The sequence below is a fragment of the Anser anser genome (assembly GCF_964211835.1).
Source record: "Anser anser genome assembly, chromosome: 11".
Taxonomy (NCBI): domain Eukaryota; kingdom Metazoa; phylum Chordata; class Aves; order Anseriformes; family Anatidae; genus Anser; species Anser anser.
Window position 1 is genome coordinate 2,968,710 of NC_139732.1, and position 12,499 is coordinate 2,981,208.

General features: G+C 36.7%; 1 protein-coding gene across 1 annotated transcript in view; it reads left to right on the forward strand.

The window, feature by feature from the left end:
* Nucleotides 1-12,499, forward strand: part of LOC310879956 (uncharacterized protein) — a 307,953-nt gene that overhangs the window by 132,832 nt on the left and 162,622 nt on the right. The window contains exons 5-6 of the mRNA XM_083795024.1: nt 7,080-7,178; nt 10,123-10,235. The gene's annotated coding sequence lies outside the window, so the exon portion shown is untranslated. The remainder of the gene's footprint in view (nt 1-7,079; nt 7,179-10,122; nt 10,236-12,499) is intronic.

Consider the following 12,499-nt stretch of genomic DNA (forward strand, 5'->3'; position numbering starts at 1 on the left):
GCAGTGTATCTTTAAATTTGGCTTATAACATATTATCTATCAATCTTGCATTTCCATACTTATAATAATAGGTAAAAGTAAAAACATTCAATTCTTATAGAATACATAAAACAGGTAATTCTTTGGAATTATCAAACTTGTTATTTAGTTGCACTTTCCTTACTGTATCTGTGGGCATGCTATTATTGTTTAGTAATTGACAGTGCTGATTTTTGTAAGTTCTGTCACTGACTAAAGGACCAGAGTTAGATTTTATGTATGTATAAATATACATGATTTTATGTGTGCAAGAGAGGATAATTTAGATAACACAGAAGAAATGCTTTTGTATTGTAAATACCGACAGTCTGAAAATGAGGAGAATCCATCTGGAATTCCTAATATGGATAGTTCAGGCAATATAACACAGATGCATACTGGTGGAGCTGAGTAATGCTGGAAACTTAGAGGTTCACAGCCTTTATTGAGTATACAAACTGTGGATGGTCAAATACCCTGTGGTAACTGAATCAGTGACATGACTTCCTGTCTCCTTCCCACTATACTTTGAGGTGTGTTACTTTTAGGTGGCTTTTACACGTGTTAAAATATATAGTTCCACTGAAACTCCTGGAGTCTGGTTTGTCATGGATTTGTCGTATGATTACTTGATGTTGATATCCAGAAGGCACACCTCTAGCTTTCTCTATTCTTTGGAACATTTTCAGTCACTCACCACTGTAGATTCATTACTATCTGTTAAGGTATGAGGTCATCCTGAAGGTGTTCCCAAATCAGTAAAAAGATTTCTCTTCCCTGTCTCAATATGCATGCACAAAGAATGCACAGGACCTTGATTATTTTTGAAATTTTCACCTTTTTGTCAACTTGGTTGAAACTGGACAGAAGATCCAAGACTGCTTCAGGAAATCAGCCTACTCCAGCCAATCTACCAAAGTCAAAGTTGACAGAGGTCTTCTGGTGTTTTGGGGGATGACTAAAAATAGATAAAGTTTTTTTATTATTATTATTTTTTTCGTGTGTGTGTGTGCTTGTGTAACACTGAGAGACAGAGTAGGGAAAGAACCCCAAAAGTTTAACACTTCCTGCTTTACCACTTTTAGCAAAAACTCTTTTGGTGTCAACACCAGGCTTAGCTGCACACAGACACTGCCTCCTTAGAGCAGAACCAGTTGTTTTGGTCTGGGCCGCCGAAGCAGAGTTCACATCTGAATATTGCCGTAGAATTCAGAAATTTTACTATTTGATTTATTTCTTTTTCCTAATTAAAGTAATAAAACCATATTTGCTAGCATCTAAAATTAAGGCTATTCATTGAGCTCAGATAAGTTGGTTTTCCAGCATTAAGGTGTGCAAATGTTTATGCTTAGGTTATATGATTTGTGGCATGCAAATTGCAAATAAATATGACAGTAGGCATTTGTACATGCCTTATTCAACATTAGATTTCCCGGTGATGTGTCATTGTTGGCTGAGACGTGAACTGTACTAATACGTTAAGCCACTATATTCTGCAGTTGTTTTCTTCTGGGCCATAACATCTAGGTTGTAGAAACCATAACTAATGGAAGTCAAATCTCATGATATCTGGATATACATAATTTTGCATGTCAAACTGGAAATTTCCCTTCTGAGAGGGCATTTTGCTTTTTATCACATGTTGAACCTCAGAATTATGCAAAACATATTCACTGTTTGAAAACATAAACAAACAAAAAAACAAACATAAGGAATAGGTCCTTGAGTGAGATGAAGTATTTCTTGTTTAGGGATGACAATATCTGTTATCCTGACCTACCGGAGGTAGCCTTGAAATGCCTTCACAGCATCCCTCAATGTTTATATATTTTTAAAGAGAAAGTATAATACAAATTCTCTGCAGCCTCAAAATACAGATATTCTACAGTTTTCTTTATGACCCTTTTCTTCCTCAAAAAGTTAAAATTAGAAAGTGTGCACCACTTCAGCTTCTGGTGTGATGACCTCAACACATTTCTTTTCTTTTTCTTGACTCACTCTGGCTAATTTGCTCACCTCTTTCCCTTGAAAGCACAAAATTGCATGTTTCAACATTTGCAATTTCCTAGAAGCTAAAGGGCTCATATTGTAATGCTTTTATCACTTTTCCTGGTAACATATGGATATGAAAAATATAATTTCATATCTTGAATAGTCTCAGACATGGAGTAATAGCCTATGTTCCTACAGCCTTATCAACTTGATCAGAATTTTCCACATGGAGCAAATGCAGTGTGGAAGCCACAAGGAGCATAGAGGGGACCAGAGCCCAGAGTTCCGATTTACTTTCTCCTTAGTCAAAGGCAGCATTCATTCAGAAGCCTCTATTAAATTAATTGAGAGCATCGCCTGAGAAAGGTTGAAAGGATTATTCTGAACAGTGTTGTAGTTGTACTGTACTGTTAAAGGATGCTGTGTCTTAAATATATTGGAAGTCATAAGCACTGCGTTATAATAAATTACAAAGCACACTTTTGGAAGATTTGTTTTACCTTTCACAAAATGCTAATGTTTATTTTGTTTTCATTTCATTGTATTGTCTTTCATTTTAAAATTACAGCTTTATTACAGTGAGCTAATTTCATAATACTGTATTAACTTAATATTACATAAATTACATTTGTCAGATTTGGGCATTGTTGTAGATGTACAAAGCCCAAATTTACTACCAAAGCTCTCCAAACACATGTATTCATAATTTGCTACAATGAACCATATGCCACAATATAGTATTAAAGAATTACACATTCTAATGCCAGGCACAAATTCTGCTGCTCTTTCTGCAACTGTTCTAGGTACAAATAGAAACAATATATTTCTAGCCTTTTTTCCCCTAGTTGCAATAATGAGCAAAAAAATGTTACAGTGTGGGAATATTTTAGCCACCTGCACTTTTTTGTCTGACTAATTTTTAGCTGCATGTTGCCTTTGAAAGTTATTGAAAATTTGCGAGGGTTGCAGCAGTCCGTAGGTATATTTTCTCTTCAGACTATTATAACTTTAGGCCTGGAAGGAAAAGGTAATAGAAATTGGCATAACGAATATTACAGAGTAGAGAGAGCTACAGCTTTCTTTTAGTAGAGAATTGGAGCGCTAACTAAAGGATTTAATTGTAGCTGCCTGCAGTTTTGCATGGGGCGTTTTCTACTTGCAAGGTGTAAGCTTCTGCAATGTAACCTAGCTTATTCACTCCATTCAAACAAAGAGCAGAAACGCTCTCTGTGAAGGGAAGGGGAGAGCTTGTGCAATTGTGGAACATCTATAGGTTTTTAAACACACAGTGTCTAATCAGCCTCTGACAGATCCATTGTAAATCAAAGGTCTGGTAAGTGGGGATGCCAGAAATGTTTGATCTCATTCCAAGCCTTGAAACAACTTGCTTATTTTTTCTGCAGTTTGGCTCCTCACTAAAATAAAACATTGAGAGATGAATGTTCTGACAGGTCATTGTGTGTCAAACTGTCACTCTGTAATGGTTACATATTTCAGCTGGATTGAGGTGGTGCTGGTTGGGGGAGGTCTGAGAGAAAGAGAGAAAGAGAAAAAGAGGGAGAGAAAGAGACAAAGAATAACAAGATTTCTGCTCCTTCTTATGGCTGATCTTCATTTAAACCAACACTTGTTATGTTCAGGGGAAGTTTTATAAATTTTTAATGATATTGGGTACAACTGGTGCTTTGAAATTTGCTGTACTTTAATTTTTTCTTCGTTAGCAAAGGTTCGCTAATGCATTGAAGTGCTAAGAGCGTGTCCTAGGGATGCCATGATAATTGTGTTGTTAATAATATTGTGGCACTAGTAATGTTCTCCTGGTAATCAAGCCATGAGATTTTTTTTTAATATATTCAGTTATTACACTGCATCTCGTACAAATCATGTCAATTACAATTGCCGGTCTATGACAGTTAAAATAATTGTATACGTTTTCTAGAATTTTCCATTGGCTTGGCTAATCAAGCTAAAAAAAAATCAACACATTATTTGCATTAATTTTGTTTCCAGTCTATTTCTACTCCTAAATCATTTGTCCATCTACTTCAAAAGGTGGAACAGTAAGTATTTTAATAATAAATATACAAACATATTCACACTGTAACATAATATAAGCATACTTCTGCAGTAGTAGCACAGGAGATTGTCTAGGATTAATCTGTGTATGTGTGTATAGATGGACATATATCTGGTAAAATTATCATTCTCATGTAGAGAGTGCGTACTCTGTCGGATTTATATAGATATTCAGAGGTGTTTATTTCTATGCTTTTTAAATGTTTGTGTACATATATACATACACATATTTATATGTAAAAGTACAAGCCTGTTTATAGACCTTGATATTTTATGCCTCCCTCAGAGATGATTGTATGCTATGGTATCTGAATATTTATTTACATTAAAAATCAATTAAATAGTTGCCAGCTGAAAGGCAGAGCAAGTTCAGTGTCCAGACATTAGCCTTCTGTAACACTGGCATCTCCTGTCTAATGCTGTCGCTTTTTTCTTTGAAAACAAGAGGCAAACAGCAAAAACTGGCTCAGCATTCTGTCACCGGAGCAGGAGACATCCCATTGTGCGGTGGCTTACCGTGTCTTCACGGGGAGGGTGAAACTTGTGATTATTTTCTTTATCATCGCTTTAATTTTCTTTTGTCTTTTTATTATATTTTATTTTTAATTTTTACAGCCAATGGAGCATACTGCTCTGACTCCAAACAGTGGAACTGTTGTTTCTTCCACAAGATGGTTGTGTTTTTTTGGTTTGTTTTGGTGTGTGTTTTTTTACAGTGTGTATTTACAATAGCTACTAAACAAATGCAACAGGGGTGCAGAGGAAATGGAGTCATTGTATGGGTTGCAAAAATATACTGAATGAATAATAATATTTCATTTCTCAGAGGTACAACATGTTGAAGCAGTGGTTTAAAAAAAAAAAAGGCAAAGAGGCATATCAGTAGTACGTGAGCAATAACCAAGTACAGCCCAGCGGTAGTATATGAGAAGGAATAACAAGTAAGGGATGTAGTAATTACATGAGGTGGAATAATGAGTAGGCATGGAAGCATTTGAGAAATAACAAGTCAGCTGGCAGTGGTATTTGAGGGATGACAAGTGAACATGACAGTATTATTTGAGGAATAATAAGTAAGCTTGGTGATATTATTTGGAGAATAACAAGTAACCAGTGGTGCTTTCTCTAGGCACTTCCCCCTGCTGTTATCTTGTGAAGAAGGTGCACAAAAGAATAAGTGGTCACAGGTTGCAAGGGTCAAGGAAAAAATATATATATTTTTTTTTATGCAATAAGCTTCTACTAAACATGGCTTGAACAAATCATCCCTCAAAATGTAGAATTTATTCCTCAACTTTGCCTGGAGGTAAAAGTGGAAAGAACAGATCTTTTTTTTCCTCTGGCCCTGTGAGTCCTGACCATAGAGAATGAATGGCTATAGAACTGTACCCAGACAGAAAAATCAATGCTTCATATCAGGAGGCTTCAGGGGTTAGACTCCCATGTTCATGTCAACAAGGCTATTGGTTTTCTTAATACTCCAAAGTTATCGTTTCCCCACTGCAGGAGCCCACCACTGTGACTTGTGCGGTCACAGTGATACAAAAGCATTTTCCCTTGGCCAACCACCATGGTGGCAAAAGGAAAAATTAATTGTTGATGAGGTATATGTTTTTTCAGACAAGACCATTAACAAGCACATGAAAGTTAGTATTTGCTGACAGGGTTTTCTCTAAAAAATTATGCTGGTTTGTGTATGCTATGGGGGTTGCTACAGTGTCGCTGATCTGATGATTCATATTGTGAGCAAAAACGTTACTGGGGTAAAAATGAATAAGTATTGGAAAACTGGCATTAAGAAGGTGGGCTTTCCCCCTCCCCCTGCACTCTCCCTCATCAGGATATTCCTGCTATTTGTGTCAAAAGACCTCTGCTGCCTCTTGTCGGATTCCCTTGGAGCTTAGTTGTGTCACTGTTTTAATCTGAATGGGTGGGTTTTTTCTGTGGTCATCACTTCTGCGTTAATCGCTTCTCCCTTGTCAAGAAAGTCTTACAGTTTGTCAATAGAATTATATTACATGAGGTTAAAATCATGTTGCTACAAATAATATTTTTTGTCATCATATGTTATTCAATAGACTACCTGAAAATGAGCCTGTCTTTGAATTTTTCTCAATTTAATTAGTGTAACAACTATATTTGGTTTACTGGGCAGGAAAAAGCCAAGCTTATGCACTCTCAGAGGGAAATCTAGCTACTGTACAGTACTAATATCATCTTGATTTGCATACAGAAAACTGGAAGATTTAAATATTGCATCAGGTTAGAGGGGCTTTTTGTGATCTGGTTAATTTGATGGCTTCCCCCTCCTCTGGCCCCCCTTTAAATATGTTACTGATGCTTTTTTTTTTTTTTTCCTGTGCTGTCTTTAGTGACACAGTGCTAACACTGAAAATGCTAGCGGCTACAGTGAGCATTGCTCACCCAGAGCAATCGGATGAAAAGGCAGTGCAGATGTAATTTGTTTTCAATGGCTGTTTCAAAAGAATAATTGTGGTGACATTGTGGGATCAATATTATAGATTTTTGTTTTCAAGTACACTGTATGTGTGGTGCTAAGGGGAGGCAGGAAATATAACACTGCAGCCTGAATACAATAAAAATGGATTGAGGTCTGTGGGTATTGTCGACTGGTAGCCATCATGGGTTTGGAACATCATTGGTGGGATTACAGCGCTTGTCCTCTGGGCTAGTATTTCATTGTGAGTGCATGCACATTTGCTGCAGTTTTCCTCTTTAGCTCCTTAAGGGACCTGCTTGCTGAATTTGTATACACTAACTGGAGATGAGGCGCTGTAAATGCTTCTTTGGTTTCCATTCCTAACAAGTGGCAGGATTAAGAGAGTGGGGGTTAAAGTTTGCTGCCACATCATTTAATTTGCCATGTGACACTGCTAATGTAAAATGTATCACAGGAGAACCTAAGGTGGGAAGGGATGGATTGCACACCTATGTGAGCGCTTCAATTCTCTTTCTGTTCCCTGTCTCTCTAGGCCACCATGCTAGATAAAACTTCTTTAAGGCACCTGAGAGAGAGAGAAAGAACACCTCCAGAGAGCAGCCTGCTGATAGAACCTACTCCTAACAATATGGTGAGTGTCATTTTAAAATACCATGAGAAATATGATGTGGTGATCAAGGACTTCCTGCTTTAAGGGTTTCATGTATCAGGGTAACTAGACAAAAAATGTAGTTCCCAGGGTGAAAATTATATTAACAAAGAATTAGTAATAAAGCCGAATAAAAGTAATGAAATGTGAAAGAGAGTGCATAGCACATTTTTTTCTTTCTTTCATAATTAGGCCCTGAAAGAAATGGAAATTCAGACAAAACACCTTCCTCATTACCAATTTAAATATTAGAAAACAAAATGTGTTGTTATTGGACCACCAATTGTTTTTCTTTTTTTCCTCTTCAAGAGGTAAGGATGCTTTCTTTGGTTGTTGTTTTAGAAGAAAGGCTTTTGAAAAGTGGTTGTTAGGTGATTCTCTTTTAAGCTGAGATAACATTTCAAAATTTCTCTCTGCCATATTCCATCCTTTCTTTCTTTGCTGAAATTATATTTACTCAAACTCTGCTGACAGTCTGCATGCTACAGGGGTGGCCTAGAATCATCCTTTGTTATTCTCGCAAGCTATTTATCATATTTATTAAATCACATAGATTCATACCATAAATTGGAAAAACAGTATGTGCTTAATTTGGAACAATTAATTCCACAACAAATGCACTCTCTTCTGGCCTCTTTTATAAACCAGAACATCAAACAGCTGTTCTCCCATCCCAGCAAAACTAGTATATAACTTTTTAAAGTCTGCTTTTGCTAGTGAATATTGGATGAAACAAGACACCAGACACTTACAGGGATCTGTTTTGACCAATAAATCCTGTTAATTTATTAATAACTCAAAGCATATAAGAAAAACTTTTTCGTGAAGTTTTTATTTCTACATTTTACAAATCTTTAGGCTAACAGACAGTAATCTCCAGTTCCTGTCTCCATCTTAATGTTTTGTTAAAGCATAAAAATCCTTTCCAGCACTGAAATAATATGCAGTTCTATTTGAAAAACAAAATATGCAAAACAATGTTGTGTTATGGGGGCAATTTCTAACCTCTGACATGAGCTCTAGAAACATAAGCTACTTTTGAACCTACTATCATGTGTGCTCAGTCTGCATAAACATATCATGAATATCTGTATCTATATTATTTACATTTCTGCTGATTTTGTCTGAGGTGAAGGAAGCTAGGTGATGCTACATATATATAAATATTTTGTTATATATATATAACGAAACAAAGAACTAGAGGAAATACACCCTCAGGCCTGAGAAGCATTTGGAAATGAGGAAAAGGTAGTCATGAGCACTTCATCTGAATTGGCCATCTATATGACCTGCCTTGTGATATAGGGCTCAATTCCTTTGTCTGTTGCAGAAGCTTTGCCCTGAGCTCTCACAAAGCTGGTGGACCCTTTCACTTAGGCCAATTTACATTATCTGCCGATCTGTTCTCTTTAGTGACCAGTGATAGGACCCGTGGGAATGGTGTCAAGCTGCTGCAGGAGAGGTTCAGGAAGGTTCTTCACTGAGAGGGTGGTCGTGCACTGGAACGGTCTCCCCAGGGAAGTAGTCACTGCACCAAGCCTGTTGGAGTTTAAGAAGTGTTTGGACTGTGCCCTTAGTCACATGGTCTGAATTTTTGGGTTGACCTGTGTGGTGCCGGGAGTAGGGCTCGATGATCCTTGTGGGTCCCTTCCAACTCGGGATATTCTATGATTCTATGACTCAGCCTCTAAACAGTTCTGCTGGTCACTCTGGTTCTTGTCCCATGTTTAGAGAAGATGATGCGTGTCTGGGTGCCACCTCCACAAACATCTTCTGGAAAGTGTTGGCATCTAATGTAATTTTGAACTGTTGTTGCTTTAAACTGTATCTGGCTACAAACTTCCAAAACATGAATGGAGTGGTGTCTGTGAATTTGTTGTACTGACTCCTTATGTACTTGCTTTTAATTCTGAAACAAATAAGAAATTTTGTACTGAGACTTTGTTTCCATGAGCTTGTCTAAACCTTAATCTTTTATTACTACAATTGCCGAGGTACCTGTAGGAAAATGTTTGAATAGCCTTCCTCATGATTATTTTGGATTGCTTTGCTTTTCATTTTTGTTTTTGCAATTCCTGAGGACAAAGACTTTTTAAAACAAGTATCAGTTTTAACATGGATGATCTCCAAGGTGTGGTGGAGGCAAAATTCGGGTTCATCACTTCTCTCTTCTCCACATTGGCTAACAGAGCAAGGCCAGCAAGAGCTGCATCGCCCATCACGTCCCTTTCAAGTGTGCACAAGAGCTGTTCAAGCTTTCCCTCTGTTAAGATACTCTGACCTGGAGGCAGCACTCCCATATCTCCCCCATTCCAGATTTGTCTCCTGAATGTCAGAATGTGGCCTTACGTTTGGTGTAAAATACAGAGGTTGCCTTTGTGTTAGCATGACAACAGTTTGATGGTATAAAATTTTGCCAGTACTGTGCTGTATTTTAAAATGTTTGAGGTGTCTGACCTGGTGCGAGTCTGATGGCTTGGAAGGGCAACAAAACCTTGTAGCTAGGGCTTACTTCCCCAGTAGGAAACCAGGAGGCACTCAGAATGGATTTGACTCTGATACCTTTGTTCTGCTAGTGCCCTTTTTTGTGTCTGCTAACTCTTCTATATGCTTGTAGAAGATCTTAGTAGTATTGAAACTTTGCCCATGATACAAGTCTGTGGTTTGGTCTGCTTTTTCTGTCTCAATCCTGAGCTGCTACTGCTCTTCTCCTCTTCTTTTGGTGTTCTGCACTATCACATTTTCTTTAGCAAAACCCAAAGTATATTAGCTTGAGGCAAAGCTGACACAGAGTGACTAAGGATCCATCACCTTGCCTTTTCTGCCTTGTCAAAAATAAAAGAATATAATACAGGAAAAACAATCTTCTCTACAAGATTGAGCAAAGTCGTTTCTACTGACTTTTTCTATAAATTTTGTCTTTCAGTAGTTGTGTCCTTTCTATGTATAGATGTGAGTAGAGAATTGCAGTTTGGGAGTCAAACCTGGATTTACAGAGAAATGTGGGGACCTAGTAAATGTCTTTGTAACTTGAACAAGGTATGTAATCACTGTCTACTGACTAGTAACAGATCTGAGATTAACGGAAAATGTTAATATTTCATATTGCTTGCTTTTTTTTTGCCCTATGCTTCATTTCTGAACAGATGTGTGAGGAAATGAAAGCTGCATATACACTATAAACTATGTGTTTCTTGATTTCTGAGCTGGTGGTTGATTAACCTTAATACAGATCTATATTAATTTTCTCAACGAAATTTTACTGATTCTTTAGAAGGAAATGAATTAGTAGCATTTACCTAGCCAATCTTATATTTATTCTCTTCAGATTAGTGATTTTTTTAATGATATAAAGATTGTGTATATGATCTTCTTGCCAATATAAAGGTATTTAAACTGTAGAAGGTACAGAAGGTCTTTAACTGAATAGATCTACCCTGTTTAGAAATGCTGCTAAAATATTTGCATTCTTGTTGAAATGTAGGGCCTGAAACTGTGTTGATGGGAACAGCTTAAAAAGTGTACTTTTATATTACCCATATTAGCAAATGCAATATTTGGAACTCAACCTGTGATTTAAAAACAAACAAACAAAACACCCAAAAGATCCTGATAAAAATTTCTCTAAGTACACCTGCCTTCCCCAATTACATCACTGAAATATTATAATTATTTGCATGACTTTGGTTTGTTTTGAATATCTCTTTTGTCAGCCACAAACTAACGCAGCATTCACCATTTTATTGTAAATTGATGCTTTTGTGCACTGAGTGCTTTCAGAATCACCTTTGAGACTTTCATCTTGTGTATACAAGGCTGACAAGATAATCAGTTGCTAGAGCTCTAAACTTTTCTTTATTTCTCCACTTATTGTTTTTAATGTGATAGAATGTGTTATCTGACGTATTGAATTAATGTTAAAACATTAAATATTTTATAATAATTTTGTGGGTGAAATTTTGCCTACAGTCAAAAATGCATGCATCTGTACTGAATGTACACATAGGTGTTGATACCCTGCAATTAATGGAGTTGTGTGCTTCAAGGCTTATTTTCTGTCTCTATATAGAGAGATTGTTCTTCAATTATTGTTTTTAAAAGCTGGCCACAGGTGGGGAAAATATGACAGTGAGGGAGCACATTAGCTTTCTCCCAAAAGTTTGTCTAAACATGAAAATCCAATGTCTGATGTTTATTTCATTAATGTAATCTGACTTGTCTAAGAAATTCTCCTTGGAAAAGGCATTTCCTTTCAGCTTGTGGCTAATGATATGGAGCAACAAAACATCTGGCTAAAAGAATGGAAGATGATACAGTTTATAAGTGTAGTAAGGTACTTTACCCGTAGAGAATTAGCTTTAGAAATGTCACCTGTTCTTGCTATGTTTTCCACAACTTCCTTTTGTGCAAACTGCTACATGAGAAAAGAAGGGCATCACCCCTAGAAGGTTCTAACAGATTTTCCTGCTGCATAGCTAGCTAGGATGAAGCTTTTTTTTTTTTTGGATGTCAGTTGCTGGCAGGCAGATTAAGGATTTAAAATGAGCAGCTAATGGCTAAAGCAGGTGGCTCTTCTCTTTCAATGAGGCTTGTAAAAGAATGGGTTGAAGTACAGGCAAAGATGCTGCATCAGCTAATAATAATGTCATCCCTGATGGGTAATCAAACAGCTAGAAATGTCCACCAACAGAAGAAACGAAGGATTTGGAGTGTCAACTAGGTGTAGAAAAACTGAGTGTTTACCATAGCAGAAAATATACTTTCATAGTTATTTTTTATGTCTAAACATTACTCCCTGAGAGTCATCATATTTTATGAAAACTTTTATTAACATTTCCCGATGACCTTACCCCCATTGTGTTTTTATCAGTCCCAAGAACCATAATCTGTTTAAAATATTTTTTATCTCTATAAACACAACAAAGTAAGCTGTCTTGCACATAGATTTGTAGATCTCATTAGAGATACTTTTTAAAAGGTACTCCATCTCTTGGGAAGATGATGACAAGTGGTAATCTTGGCTCACAAACTTTTCATGCAGGAATAGTTTGTTAAAATAGATTGTTTAATCTTTCCAGCATTGTTTTGGGAGTGGATGTAGTTTTTAATTGTATTTGTATACAGCGTTATGACTTGAATGAGAGAAAGGCAAGGGTAGCTGAAAACAAATGTGGTGGCAGTATCAGTTAGCTGATATTCCAGGTGAAAAAATAGCCAAAGTATTTGTTTAAGTTTTCAAGAGTTATCAAAGTCACACAAGAAAAATGGCAGTTTTTAAACTCATTAAAGTTAACATTTGTCTG